Source organism: Taudactylus pleione, unplaced genomic scaffold (genome assembly GCF_031769625.1).
Source record: "Taudactylus pleione unplaced genomic scaffold, aTauple2 ptg000519l, whole genome shotgun sequence".
In the NCBI taxonomy this organism is placed as follows: Eukaryota; Metazoa; Chordata; class Amphibia; order Anura; family Myobatrachidae; genus Taudactylus; species Taudactylus pleione.
The window spans coordinates 851,708-865,929 of record NW_028284921.1 but is presented as its reverse complement, the minus strand read 5'-3'; the positions used below and the strand labels follow the sequence as shown (position 1 = coordinate 865,929).

Here is a 14,222-nt window from a genome sequence, read left to right as displayed (position 1 = left end):
ACTAGGTCTCAGGTCTATGAAGAACCCTGTCCCCTAAACTCCATTGCTTTACATTATACTAATAATGGTAACGCTACTCTACTCTGTTAACAAGGAAATAGTTTATAGGGGGCATGCAACAGTTTCCAAGATACGGAGCCGGCACGTTTGCTGTTAAGTTTAAAGAAGCAATCAGTTCTAAGTCAAACTTGCCAAAATCCCGACTGTTCCGTAATCACGGAAATTATTACATAACCCCTATATATTTGTTTCTATCATGCTTGAATATTAATTTCAATAAAACCGTTATAATTTGCCAAATCTTTATCATAGGAGCTATGAACTTTAACATGAAACATATCTGACTGTTGAGCAATGGCTCATTCCATGAACTTGTTGTATTAGATTTAAAACAAAACCATGAAAAATTAATTTAGAAATATTTGAGGTTTTTGCAATAGTATTAAAAAAATATTTATATTATCATCATAACTTAGTTACTTTGTGGCTTGTGAGTAATATCTCTGCGTACATTGGCACAACAGACAAAGTGGCATATCTATGCAAATTATTACTGATATGTTTAGAGATGATAAAACAGGGAGCTTCTTGTTCAGGACAAAATGATCAAAACCATGTCAACCCCATCTTCACGTTTTAGTTGAATAATCACAAACGTTATTAATTTACTTGGTTTACTATTTATCTATATTGTACATTTTGGGTCGATTACAGATACACACAAACACACAGGAACACTCCCTGATATACATTCACAATTTTGCAAATTATTATTTTGTGAATTAAAAAAGTCCCTTTCCGTTATGGAGTAATCAACTATCCAAATCCATACTAGATGCTCAGAAGCCAATACGTTTTTGATGAGTAACTAGTTTTTCTACTAATTAGAAAGTCTATGATGTGTTAAAGGGAATTGGCTGTGCTTCCTGATTATGTGTAATAAAGGTACCAGCTGTACAGTAGAGTATAAGAATATTATGACAAATCATCAGTGCTTTTTTTCTGATGGTACTCTATGGTACTGAGTACCGGCATTTTTCTGGAAACAGGAAGTTGTTATTCTGTTATTGCTGGTATATTATAATGCTCCTTCCTGGAAACAGGAAGACCCTAACCTGGCCACTGGGCCTTCAGCAGGTTTGGTGAGCACTGGTACATTTTATTCATAGTACCGGTACCCAGGGCCGGCTCGTATCATGTTCGACCAGTGCGCACCCCTCCCAACCATCCCGATTTCAGCGAGAGAGTCCCACTTTTTGGGCAATATCCCGCTGTTCCACCCGTGGGCTGAAGTGTCCCACGGGAGGTTGGGCACCCCCACTACCGCAGCTGTGCGGCAGTGTCGGACTCCGGAGAAGCTGAATGGATGCTGTGCGCATGCGAGCGGCATCCATTCAGTGCAGGGAGAGGGCTGGGGGTAACCCAGCTAGTGACGGAGTGCTGGGCTCGCCTCAGCCTGGCGTTAAACGGGAGGCGTGCCATGCGGGCATGCCCACAAATAACATAAATTAAGGGGTGTGGCCTATGTTAATTATATCACACCCTCTCTCCGGGTGCGCGCGTGACTTCGCCACGCGCAGGAACAACAGGCGCCTCCATCTCGTTCGGCACAGGGAGCGACTCCTACTGGACTACCAAACTCATTCATTGTTTATCTACCATAGGACCATATGCTGCTTTTGTAGTCATTACAGATTATGAGGCATCATATTTCTCTAGTTAATCATCTGGTCAACACATATGGCAACCTTTTTTCTGGTGTGCCATTATTCTGGGTAATACATCCTGTGCTAAGATGTTAATGTCCATAGTCATGAATAGTGAGATGTTTTGTTGATGACCGATTATAGTTGAATACAATATTAATATATGTATTTAACCAGACTTCATATATATATATATATATATATTTGATTATAGATATAGATACTTAGCTATATAGATAGGGAATGGCAAACAGACTTTGTAATATTGGCACGCATCCATTAGAATGGAAGGACACACTCACAGTTATAAACACTGAGACCATTTTACAGATGATTCTGTTATGCTGTGAAGCATCACATCTCCTACTGACTTGAAGGCGAGCGCTGTCCAGTCTATTGATTTATCAGTGCAGAGCGTCTGGCTTTGTTTTCGCACATATTCCATGCTTTTGGATGGTGTGCAACTTTGTCAATTAGATTAATACCAGCTGAAACAGACACACTCAATTAATTGAATGAGACAAATTGCATAGTCTGTAACAGATAATATACACCACCCTATCAATCTTGAGCCAGTGGACTGTGCACGGAATAGTGGCATTTGTAAAAAGACATTTCAAAGTAATGATTGGGGCTTAGTATTCTATAGAGCAGGGAGTGACTGTAATGCTCAGCTCCTGCACCCAGCGCATGTTGCTACATGGACATGGCACTTACATATGGTAGGGAGCGTTTCTGACCAAATAAACTGGTGCCAATAATGACTTACATTATGCTAGCACAAGACCAGCGCGTTATGTTGTTCGCAGAAACTTCAGTGCAGTTTTGGGTAATGTATTTCATCTCAATCGTTCCCAGATGTCCTTTTTTTTGCAGTTTTTCTTATTTTTATATATATAATCAGGTATCTACATACTATTTGTGATTAACCTCCCACAAAATCACTACATTAAGAAATTCTTGTGCTGTATTAAATTAGTAAAATGAAGTAAGTAGCGTGTTGTATGGCTGCACTTAAACAAGTTACCTACTGACCTGTCTAGCAATGAATTGATGACTGGTGTAGATGGTAACTGGGTGCTTGGATTATAATGAATAATGTATAGATTATTCTCTAAACATGTATCGTGCACATTGCAGTATACTGACAATCTGTATTCCGTTATTTCCGCCTTGTAACAATGGCAATCTGACGGTTTACAGCCCGTCATTTGTCTTGAAGCACATGGAAAGAAGTTTCATGTGATGGTGGGGAAGTGTGACTGCCTTGATTGTGCCTGATCCCATGATTTATTACAGACCCTCTGCTCCCCCCCTTCCCTGTTTCATCTGTTCCATGAGGATCTTGATGAGGTTACACCGCTTACATGCATATGCTGCATCTCTCATACAGCTGCTAGCTTCTGGCTCTTACTTCTCACTACAACAAGCTCTGCAGCCGCACTCTGTCCTTTTGGATGATTTTTTTTTTTTCACAGCCTTAAACCATGTTCCTTTCTCAGATTTTAATGTAGTCTTGCTTCAGCTGCTTCGCTTCTTTACCAGCTTAGGAAAGCAATTAATTCTTCGCTGGTGTCCTGGACCTGGAGCCAGCGAGTGTGTCCATGTGGAGTGTAGAGCGTCTGGCTGCGCTGCTTTGTGTGCTGGGTATCTTGCATTTTGTCACCGTTTTTCCCTAACTTGCCTTATCTGCTCTGTCCTTTCATGCTGTCACGGACACAGGGAGAGGTAAGTCACTTCCTTACTATTGCATGCTTTGTGCCTGGAAGTCTTACTCCGACAATATGGGTCTAATGCTAATATGCTGGGCTGCAAGTGAATTACTGATGATTATTTAGACATTCCAATCATTGTTCTGATTAAGGGCATTCGACAAACTCAGCAGCTTGAATGAAAATTAAAATATACATTCATATGTGAAGTAAAATAATAGGCACCAGTTTGTATATTTGTAATGTAATGTTGCTGCTGTTAATGTAATAGTAATAATAATAATTTCTGGTAGTGAAAGAAATTGTAAGTATAAGACAGCCCTTTTCATTTTCATGGTAATGTATTTAGCACAATGGAGTGTTTAATACAATCAATATATTTGTAAATGATCAGCAGAAACATCAAAGGTAAGTGATTTCTTTATTTCCCTATATAAATACATATGGAGTGATAAGATACTCTAGCTGTGTTTTTGCATGCACACTTCTCACACATACAGTCGTCCTGCCTCCAGTGATTTATATTCCGTACATTTACGGAGGTCACGCTATTTACAGAGAGGTCATGTGACTAAAGTTACCATTTTACATGGCTGCATCCTATCTCCAATTAAGACAGGGGGGAGACTCAATTACCCGCAGTAATTTACTGCGGGCTAATTGATCGCCGGGGGCTGTTCAATTAGCCCCACTTAACGAGGATTTCTTTTTGGGTCTCATGAGAAATCCCCGATAAGTATACTGATAACAGCTACTTAACTTTTCACGGATTATGGGTGTTAGCGACCGATCAACCTGAGTTAACGAACGTTAACCCGTTCATATAACGGGCGTTGACATAGGTATCGGGAGAAAGAGGGAGCCTAATTGAATAGCCTTGGGCAATAAAGCACGAGGCTACCACCCTTTTTCTCCCTCGATAATTTATTGGGGTCTAATTGAATTCCCCCCCCATCGACAAAATTTCAGTGTGCACGTAAATGAAAATTATACCAGCGGCTATTCTTCGCTTACGCCACAGGTTGATCTGTCCATTTTTTATCCTTTCTAAGTGCAAAATATTCATTAGCAAAGTTTGGGGAGGTCTGACCCTTTTTTTTTAAATTTCTAGTAGATGTCACTAGAGGTTGTAGGTTTAGAAGTGAGACACCAATGGTAATGTATGTTTGGTGAGAGGTGCTACAAGAAATTAGTGCTTATTTTAGCTGGTCATGTTACAGTGCGCAGTTTGATTTGTGATGTGTAAATTTCATTATTGTCCGTATAAAGACGAATGAGACGTGTGTAATGAACAGATAAACCTAGAATAAAAGTATATGACCATATAATGTACAGGTGACCTTGCCGTCATGGGTAGTGCTTGGAATGGCATCTTCAAAGTGCTCATCATCTGTTACATTACTGGGTTTGACAGTCGTCGTCTTTCATTTCTTGCATTGATGGATCCAGAACAAGAAATGTGCTGTCTCTTCTGCCCTATTTACTCATAATCGATACGGATAAAGGTCTGAGCAGGGAGCTGTGGCTGCCACAGACTCTTCTCTTCCTGTAGTATCTAACCCATTATTCATGGTAATTGGGTGGGGCACAGAGATCAGAGTCTGTGTGGGTTATTTAGAGTCTGTATGTGTGACTTTATCATGCCCCTTCCTGTATACATGCATTGTGCATTGTAGTGTTGTGATTACAGTGCTGTTCTTGTTTAGATCTATATTTTACTGCTGGTGAGATTATACAAATGATTTGTTTAATACTCTGCTGTGGATTACTCTGTGTATTAGTATTGCTTCACATAGGACGGGATGTACTAAACATCGCATCCGCGATGCTGTACATTCCGCCATTTATGGGGTACATACCAGCGATAATATCATGACGCCCATAGGCTTTTTTTTGGTATCGCCATCCAAAGATGGCGTTACTCACCTGGTCGAAGCTCCGGAATGCATCGCATTCTGGATCTTTGTACATATGGGAAATGAGGCCGAACACACACAAACTGCATTTTCAGGGGTTTGAACGCATTTCTGCCCTTAGTACATCCCGCCCATACACTAAGGGCATATTTGCTTTATCAGCGGCACATAATATTTACTGCTTTTTGAGTCAATAGATATATCTTTTCAAACAAAGATGTATTATTTTATATGTAATTAATTATATTGCATATTTCTACCAAGTGAAGAGTGAAGCTGGCCTCCCAGAGGCCTAGCATCAGTGGTCGAAGTGGGGCGGTATACGGCGGTATGACATACCGCCACTTCCCGGCCCCACTTCATTTTAGATGTAGAAAAGATTGCACCAGCGCTGGGATCCAGTATGCGGCGGCAATGTGTTAAGATGTGTCCCGCAGGGGACACATCTTAATCGGTGCAGTGGAGGCGCTGACATGTAGCCGGGACAAAGTACCTGGTCCCGGCTGCACTGTAAGCACCACGTACTGGGCGGCTGCCAGCCAATCACGAGGCTCGCAGCCGCCAGCCAATCGCGGGACTCACGGCCGCCAGCCAATTGCAGGGCTCGCAGCCGCCAGCCAATGAGAAGCTGCCAAATGGCAGCTTCTCATTGGCTCGCAGCGGCGCCAATGAGAAGCTGCCAAATGGCAGCTTCTCATTGGCTCGCAGCGGAGCCAGATAAACTGGAGGGAAGACCCGAGGATCCCGGTGGCTCCACTCCAGCAGCGCAGGTAAGAGAGAATTAGAGAGAGGGGAGGGTGTGAGAGAGGGAATAGAGAGAGGGGCAGACAGAGGCAGGCTAGCTATTGTAGGGGGTGAAAGAGAGAGGGAATCAGTAAGGGCAGGGTGTGAGAGAGGGGAGCAGGCAGGGAGAAGTGTGTGTGTGTGTGTGGGGGGTTTAGAAGTACAGTGGAGTGATATGGAAGCAGGGGCCCATAGGGGGTGGGGGGAAGATTCAATCTCCATACCCCCACCTCTAAATTACCACTTCAAGCACTGCCTAGCATACTACTTGCCGTGAGTGGTGGCTACCATGATCTCTAATTTGCCTCCATACATTTAAGTGACAAAATTGGACAAGATCCCACATTTCAGCTCCATATGCCAAGAGGCCAGATAACTTCTGAGGTTATTAGTGAGGCCGGGAGATGCACAGGCCAATATGACCATATCTTATCACCACATTATTTACATGCCAGACATTTATCCTAATAATTGTAATAGTTACTATAAGATATTGTGGTAGTTCTGGGACCACTGTAATATTGTGACCATTACCTCATATGTTATATTTGAATATATGGCTGGTATTAATCTTGGCAAGATCTTTTATGTAAAACTACATTTTAACAGGGCCAATATCTGATAGAAGCTTAATAAACTATATACAGGTTGAGTCTCCCATATCCAAATATTCCAAAATACGGAATATTCCGAAATACGGAATAATTTTGGCATGACTGAGATATTTAAACCTTTGATTTTTGATGGTTCAATGTACACAAACTTTCTCTAAGGCACAAATTATTATTATTATCCTTTATTTATATGGCGCCACAAGTGTTCCGCAGCGCCTTACATAGTACATAGAACTAATAAGTGATCAAGAAACAAGTAACTTACAGTTCATTACAGTGCAGAACAAGGACACGATTTATATACATTGCTGCAATAGCGATTAAACACTCACAATAAACTGCCGGGAGTTGGCAGTCACGTGTTAGGTGCCCTTATGGGGAGTAAAGAGTCGAAGAAAATGTAAAGAGAAGCACATGAGGGAAGAGGTCCCTGCTTGTGAGAGCTTACATTCTAAAGGGGAGGGGCAGACAGACAGGCGTGACACAGAAGGGGAAGATAGGGAGGAAAGAGCATGAGGTGGGTTAGGATGAGAGCTGGAAGGCCTTGATGAAGTAGTGGGTCTTGAGAGCTTGTTTGAAGATTTGTAGAGAGGTGGAGAGTCTGAGAGGGAGAGCATTCCAAAGGTAGGGAGCAGCACGGGCAAAATCTTGGATGCGGGAGTGGGAGGAAGTAATCAGTTGGCAAGAGAGGCGGCATGCATTTGTTGAGCGAAGTGGACGGGCGGGAGTGTGAAGGGAGAGAAGGTCAGAATTGTATGTGGGAGAGGATTTGGTGAGGGCTTTGTAGGCGAGTGTAAGAACCTTGAATTGGCATCTGAAGGGGAAGGGGAGCCAGTATAGGGCTTAAAGGAGAGGAGAAGCAGATGTAGAACGTCTGGAGAGGAAGATGAGCCAAGCAGCAGCATTGAGAACTGATTGTAGTGGAGAGAGGTGAGAGATTGGGAGGCCAGCTAGGAGAAGGTTACAGTAGTTCAATCTGGAGATGACCAGTGAGTGGATGAGGGTTTTAGTGGCATCCTGGGTGAGGAAGGGTCTGATCCTGGAGATATTTTTTATGTGGAAATGGCAGGACTGCGAGAGGTGCTGAATGTGTGGTTTAAATGAGAGGGATGAGTCTAGGATAACTCCAAGACAGCGCACTTTGGGGCTTGAGGTGATAGTTGTGCCATCAATAGAAAATTGTGGGAAGTGAGGTGGTGGAAGAGGGTGGAAAGATGATCAGCTCAGTCTTAGACATGTTAAGTATAAGAAAGAGCTAGGACATCATGAAGAGACAGTTGGAGATACGGGTGAGGAGCGAGGGGGTGGAAAGGTAAATTTGAGTATCATCAGCAGAGATGATATTGGAGGTCAAAGGAGTTTATGAGTTCACCTAAAGAGGATGTATATAGGGAGAAAAGGAGAGATCCAAGAACAGAACCTTGGGGAACTCCTACTGTTAGTGGAAGTGGGGGGGGTCATGAGAGGACACAGAGAAGGAACGATCAGAGAGGTAGGAGGAAAGCCAGGAGAGGGCAGTGCTACGTAAACCAAGAGAGTGAAGGATTTGCAGGAGGAGAGGGTGGTCTACAGTGTCAAATGCAGCAGAGAGGTCAAGGAGAATGAGCAGAGAGTAGTGGCCCTTGGATTTGGCAGCAAGGAGGTCATTGCTGACTTTTGTGAGGACAGTTTCAGTGGAGTGGGGAAAACGGAAGCCAGATTGAAATGAGACAAGGAGGGAGTGGAAGGAAAGAAAGTTGGTGAGGCGGTTGTAAACAATACACTCAAGGAGTTTGGAAGCAAAAGGGAGAAGAGAAATGGGTCGGCAATTGGAAATATGTTAGGATCAAGGGTAGTTTTTGTAAGAATGGGGGAGACAAGGGCATGTTTGAATGCAGAAGGGACAGTGCCAGATGATAGGGAGAGATTAAGGAGGTGAGCAAGATGGGAACAGGCAGAAGGAGACAGGTAACAGAGGAGACGGGATGGGATTGGGTCAAGAGGGGAGGTGGATGGACGGGAGGACCAGATGAGGGCCATGACTTCCTCTCCAGAAACAGGGGAGAAGGATGTCAGAGTTGGTGAGGCAGAAGGAGAGGGGTGGTCAGGGAAAAGAGGGGGAGGAGTGCTGAGGGTCTGTTGGGATATGATGTCCTCACATATGGAGTCAATTTTAGATGTAAAGTAGGTGGCAAAGTCAAGGGTAGAGAGCGAGGAAGGGAAGGGCAGAGGAGTGAGTTGAAAGTGGCAAAGAGACGCCGGGGGTTTGAGGACTGGGAGGAGATGATGTTCTTGAAATATGTTTGTTTGGAGAGGGCCGGGCAGCACTGTAGGATGAGAGAATAAATTATTAAAAATATTGTATAAAATTACCTTCAAGCTGTGTATATAAGGTGTATATGAAACATAAATGAATTTCATTTCTGTACACAAACTTTGCTTGAGCAACAAAATTATTGAAAATATTGTATAAAATTACCTGCAGGCTGTGTGTATAAGGTGTATATAATACATAAATGCATTCTGTGTGTATATTGGGGTCCCTTTCCCAAGATATTTAATTATGATATGCAAATATTTCAAAATATGGAATATTCCGTTATCCAAAATACCCCTACTCCTACGCATTTTGGATATGGGAGACTCAAATCAACCTGTATATAAATGTAAGTATATTTGTGTGTATAGAAAAAGGGGGGTTTATTGACTGTGGGCGACCATCCTGCTATTGGTACATAGTGATAATCATATAAAAGTGCTACGTGCAATTATGCTTAATGATCAGCTATACAATTGTATATTAAAACATAAAATAGTAAAGTGCTTAGTGCAATGAACGTGCCATAAAATAAATAACTTTAGCAGCATAGACCAATGAAGTGACAAAGGATTGCTAGTACCATTTAAAATACCAATTTAATAAAGTTTAAAAGAGATAAAAATAGACACTGTGGTTCCTAAAAGAGGAATTACCACCAAACAGCAATAATACAAATATATAAGCAATAAAAAATGGTTCGTTTTTCAGAAGTGAATAGGAGAGTTTAGCTTATTTGATTATCAATGCAAGAGAGTCTGGATGTAAATCTCATGGCCAAGCGATTATTCCCCAACGCGTTTCGTCCGTTGACTTCTTCCTGGGGATGAAGGTTAGGGAATGGTGATCACCTATTTATACCCCTTTTCCACCTTCCATTAGGGACTAAGAACTTCCGGGTCACAGTTCAATTGTGCATCCAGATGACATGTCAAAAATTCCAATATGGCGCATATCCTTATAGAAAGCGCCTAGTATCTAAACGTTCACCGTAGGCAATGTCCATAAAAACTTTTAGTTAGTTTAGACCATCGGGTCTAGAATAATCACATGCCTCCGCCCTTACATGTGTATACTTTATATACATCATGTCCGGTCACATGTCCCACTCCGGGACAGGCTAGCATATTCGTCCTGCCTTTCGCCGTTCCTCCGTCACTTCCGGTCACGTGCGTCGCTCCGGAACACCATAGCACCACTGTCCTCCCGCATACGTGCATCCGTCATGCGTCTGCGTCACTTAGTCACATGCGGCGCTCCATACTACCTCCGGCTTCCATCTGTGTTATGCAGTCCGGAATGGGTATGAAATAACCCCCCCTAACCCTCCTTAGGGGTGCCTAACCCTGATCCACCCTCTAAGTGCCTAACCCTAACCATCCCCTTCCCCGCTGCCTAAACCTAAGTCCCCCCGGGGGTGCCTAACCCTAACCCTCCCTCCCCCTAGTCTAACCCTAACCCTCCCGGGGAGGTGCCTAAGCCTAAGTCCCCCCCGGGAGCCCTAAACCTAACCCTCCCCCCCCGCGGCTGTCCGATCGTGATGCCGGTCTCCCGGCGTCGGGGAAATGCGGGCGTCTACATCTAGACGCCCGGCATTTCACCCATGCCGGGATAAGACAGTCGGGAAGCCGGCTGCCGGTATATAAGCAGTCGGCTTCCCGATTGCTTCCCTGCAGTCCATGTCATACACTTCCGCCAGCACTTATGGAAAGTGTGGTTAACTTCCGCCCTCAGTTGCCGGTTATTATTGTCCGTTGGTTTTGATACCTTTTAATAATAATGGGCATATCTAGAAATAGATAAAATCAATCATAAATGCTATGGTGTTCCGGAGCGACGCACGTGACATTGGACATTCAAATCATATATATATAATTTTGTGGTGAGAGGGGTTGTCTCTCACCTGAACTGCCCACATTCCTGTGAGCTCAGCTCCCTCCAAGGGAGGCTAGAGAGAATCCTGTGCAGTTTGCAGCAGCTCATCACTGAGACACAGAAAGGGTTTAAAACTCTTGGGCACTGACATCGGCTTGTGGCTAGTTTAGTAGGCCACAGTTCCTTAAGTGCCAGGGACTGAGGAGATTGGCTTTGCTAGAAGAGGCATTGCAGCAGACTGACCATTAAGCACTGGGAGTGCTGGGATGTTTACTGCTTATTTATGTTATGTGCCTGTGTGTCTAGGCCTAAGTCTATGTATGCGAAAGTGCAGTGTCTGCTGCCAGTAAAGACTCTGTTTTACCGAGTACCTGCCTGTCGTGAGTCCTTATTTCTGCACTCTGTGTTACTAGTATATATATATATATATATATATATATATGTGTGTGTTTATATATATATATATATATAAATACATACAAATATATATACATATACAGTACTGGGCAAAAGTTTTAGGCAGGTGTGGAAAAAATGCTGCACTCTTGCTTTCAAAAATAGAAGTGTTAATAGTTTATATATGATCAATTAGCAAAATGCAAAGTGAATGAACAGAAGAGAAATCTAAATCAAATCATTATTTGGTGTGACCACCCTTCGCCTTCAAAACAGCATCAACTCTTCTAGGTACACTTGCACACAGTTTGAAGGAACTCGGCAGGGAGGTTGTTCCAAACATCTTGGAGAACTGACCACAGAATTTCTTTGGATGTAGGCTTGTTCAAATCCTTCTGTCTCTTCATGCAATCCCAGACAGACCCGATGATATTGAGATCTGGGCTCTGTGGGAGCCATATCATCACTTCCAGGACTCCTTGTTGTTCTTTATGCTGAAGATAGTTCTTAATGACATTGGCTGTATGTTTGGGGTCTTTGTCCTGCTGCAGAATAAATTTGGAGCCAATCAGACGTCTCCCTGGTGGTATAGCATGATGGATAAGTACCTGCCTGTATTTCTCAGCATTGTGGACACCATTAATCCTGACCAAATTCCCAACTCCATTTGCTGAAAATGTATCCCCACACTTGCAAGGTATCTCCACCATGCTTCACTATTGCCTGCAGACTCTCATTATTGTACCACTCTCCAGCCCTTTGGCATTCAAACTGCCTTTTGTTACAGCTAAATATTTTACATTTTGACTCATCACTCAAGAGCACCTGTTGCCATTTTTATGCACGCCACTTCCTGTGTTTTGTGCATAGCTAAGTCACTTGGCCTGGTTTCCACGTCGGAGGTATGGCTTTTGGGCCGTAATTATTCCATGAAGACCACTTCTGGCCAGACTTCTCCGAACAGTAGATGGGTGCACCTGAGTCCGACTGGTTTCTGCCAGTTCTGAGCTGATGGCACTGCTAGCGGACAAAACGGTTAGAATACATCCACAAATACGTTCCTTCCATATCTGATCTGTCGGTCAAGAATGAAAATCTCAGCCTCAAATTCTCAATATTGAGCAGTGTGTGCACATTTTCAATAATCTGCCCATATTTCCTATGTTCACCTGTCACTATGCCATCATCCTTGTGGGCGGCGGACATATGCAAATGAGTGTGGCGTGGTGAAAAATCAGTACCTTCTATGGAAAAACGCATAATGTGTAGCACAGATATTGGGGCGTCCCGATCAAAAACATCTGACAGTGTGTAGCTAGCTTTACACTATTCTTCTTTCTTAATGTGAATTCATCAGCAGCTATTCAAAATCCCTTATCTGTTTTAGCTCATTATTTGCTATATAGCTGTAAAAGAATGGCTCTGCTGCTGTACTGCTAACAGGAAAAGAAGCATATATTGATGTTGCTCTCTCCCCCACCTGCCAATCACTTACCCTAGAGAGGCTTCACCTTGATATGAATATGGACAGTCGTGTCACTATGTGGGCTGCTTGTGTCAGGTTATGGGGTGGTTTTACACAACTATATAATGAGAAACTGCAATTACAAATTACTTTGAATTAAATACAGCGATACAGTGCACAGTCCCAACCTGATAACCAATATACAGTGCAGAGCTCCTTCTGTTGAATTAGATATAGTGCAGACCTTCATCTGATTTATTATTATTATATTTTATTTTTAAGGCAACACGTGCTGTAGTGATCGCAGCGCCATGTAGGGAATATGCAAATTAACAGTGGAATTTGACATCTCATAGGTATCATAAATGGCAGTTGACATATTTTTCAAACAGTACATAATAATAAACTAACAAACTAGGTAGGACGTGGACAAAGGGTGAGGGTTGAGTATCCTACTGCACCTTTATGGGCACGTGGAGGTGAGTCACGGGGAGTGGAGGGGAAGGCAATACAGCGCTCAATGAGGCTGTATAAATCAGACAAGCACACAGAGGGCCTGATTCAGAGGTGGATGCTAAGCTATAGCATCTGCGACTTCTGTTGCAGCCGCTACTGCAAAATTATGCTAATGATGCAGTCGATGGGCTGTCTATTGAGACGCCTCCCGGCTGCAGCTCTAATCCGCACCATAGAGTGGACATCAGCCCGCCATCACCTAAGGTTGCTCAGAACGTCAGACAGTATGTGGCTGTTGAGTTCAGAGGAACTTCCGACGCAGTCCCTGACACCGCAATGCCCCTGACACACCTGCCGACCCCCCGTCACCACCCAGTAACATCTGCCATATTTCTATGTACCTGCATCCTACATTCCACCAATAACATAAAGATATTCTCATATTTTACCTGTTTAAAGAACTGGTTTAATATATATTTTCAATAAATTATAGCTCTGTATTGGGATCCATGGTGAAGCCACATTGGGGTGACTCTTATCCTGTGGTGTGGGCTACTACTGCTCTTAGATATTTGGGAATTGAATTACCACGTTATATTGGGGACTTGTATGATCTTAATACGAGGCCGCTTATTCGCTTATTTTGGGGCTTCATCTGAGGATATTATTAGTAACCCTCTGCTGATGGTTGCATGGTGAGTTTGGCACTTTACAAGAAAACAAAGGAATTTAAATTGTCACCATTCTCTCTTTTTCTCCCATTGCTTTTAAAACCTGAGTTACAAAATAAGGGAGGCTTCTGTGCCTTTCTCGTCATGGCCTGACAGGGTGATTCCTTACGTACGAGCATTGGTTGACACTGGAAACTGTTGTCCCTATCGAGTGGCGGAGTTAGTGGATAAATATGGATTACCTCAATCCCATTCTCTGGCGCTATATCGGCGCAACACCATGTGAGTTCAATGATACGGACTCTTTCCTCAGAAAATTGGTCCAACTTTTT

General features: G+C 43.1%; 1 protein-coding gene across 6 annotated transcripts in view; it reads left to right on the top strand.

Moving 5' to 3' along the window:
* APBB2 (amyloid beta precursor protein binding family B member 2) overlaps window positions 1-14,222 on the top strand; it is a 431,323-nt gene that overhangs the window by 395,102 nt on the left and 21,999 nt on the right. Inside the window, exon 1 of one of the 6 annotated variants that reach the window (XM_088450568.1) lies at window positions 3,339-3,434. The exons of the other annotated variants lie outside the window; for them this stretch is intronic. The gene's annotated coding sequence lies outside the window, so the exon portion shown is untranslated. Of the gene's footprint in view, window positions 1-3,338; window positions 3,435-14,222 lie in introns of those variants that run through there. 6 annotated transcript variants of the gene reach the window in all.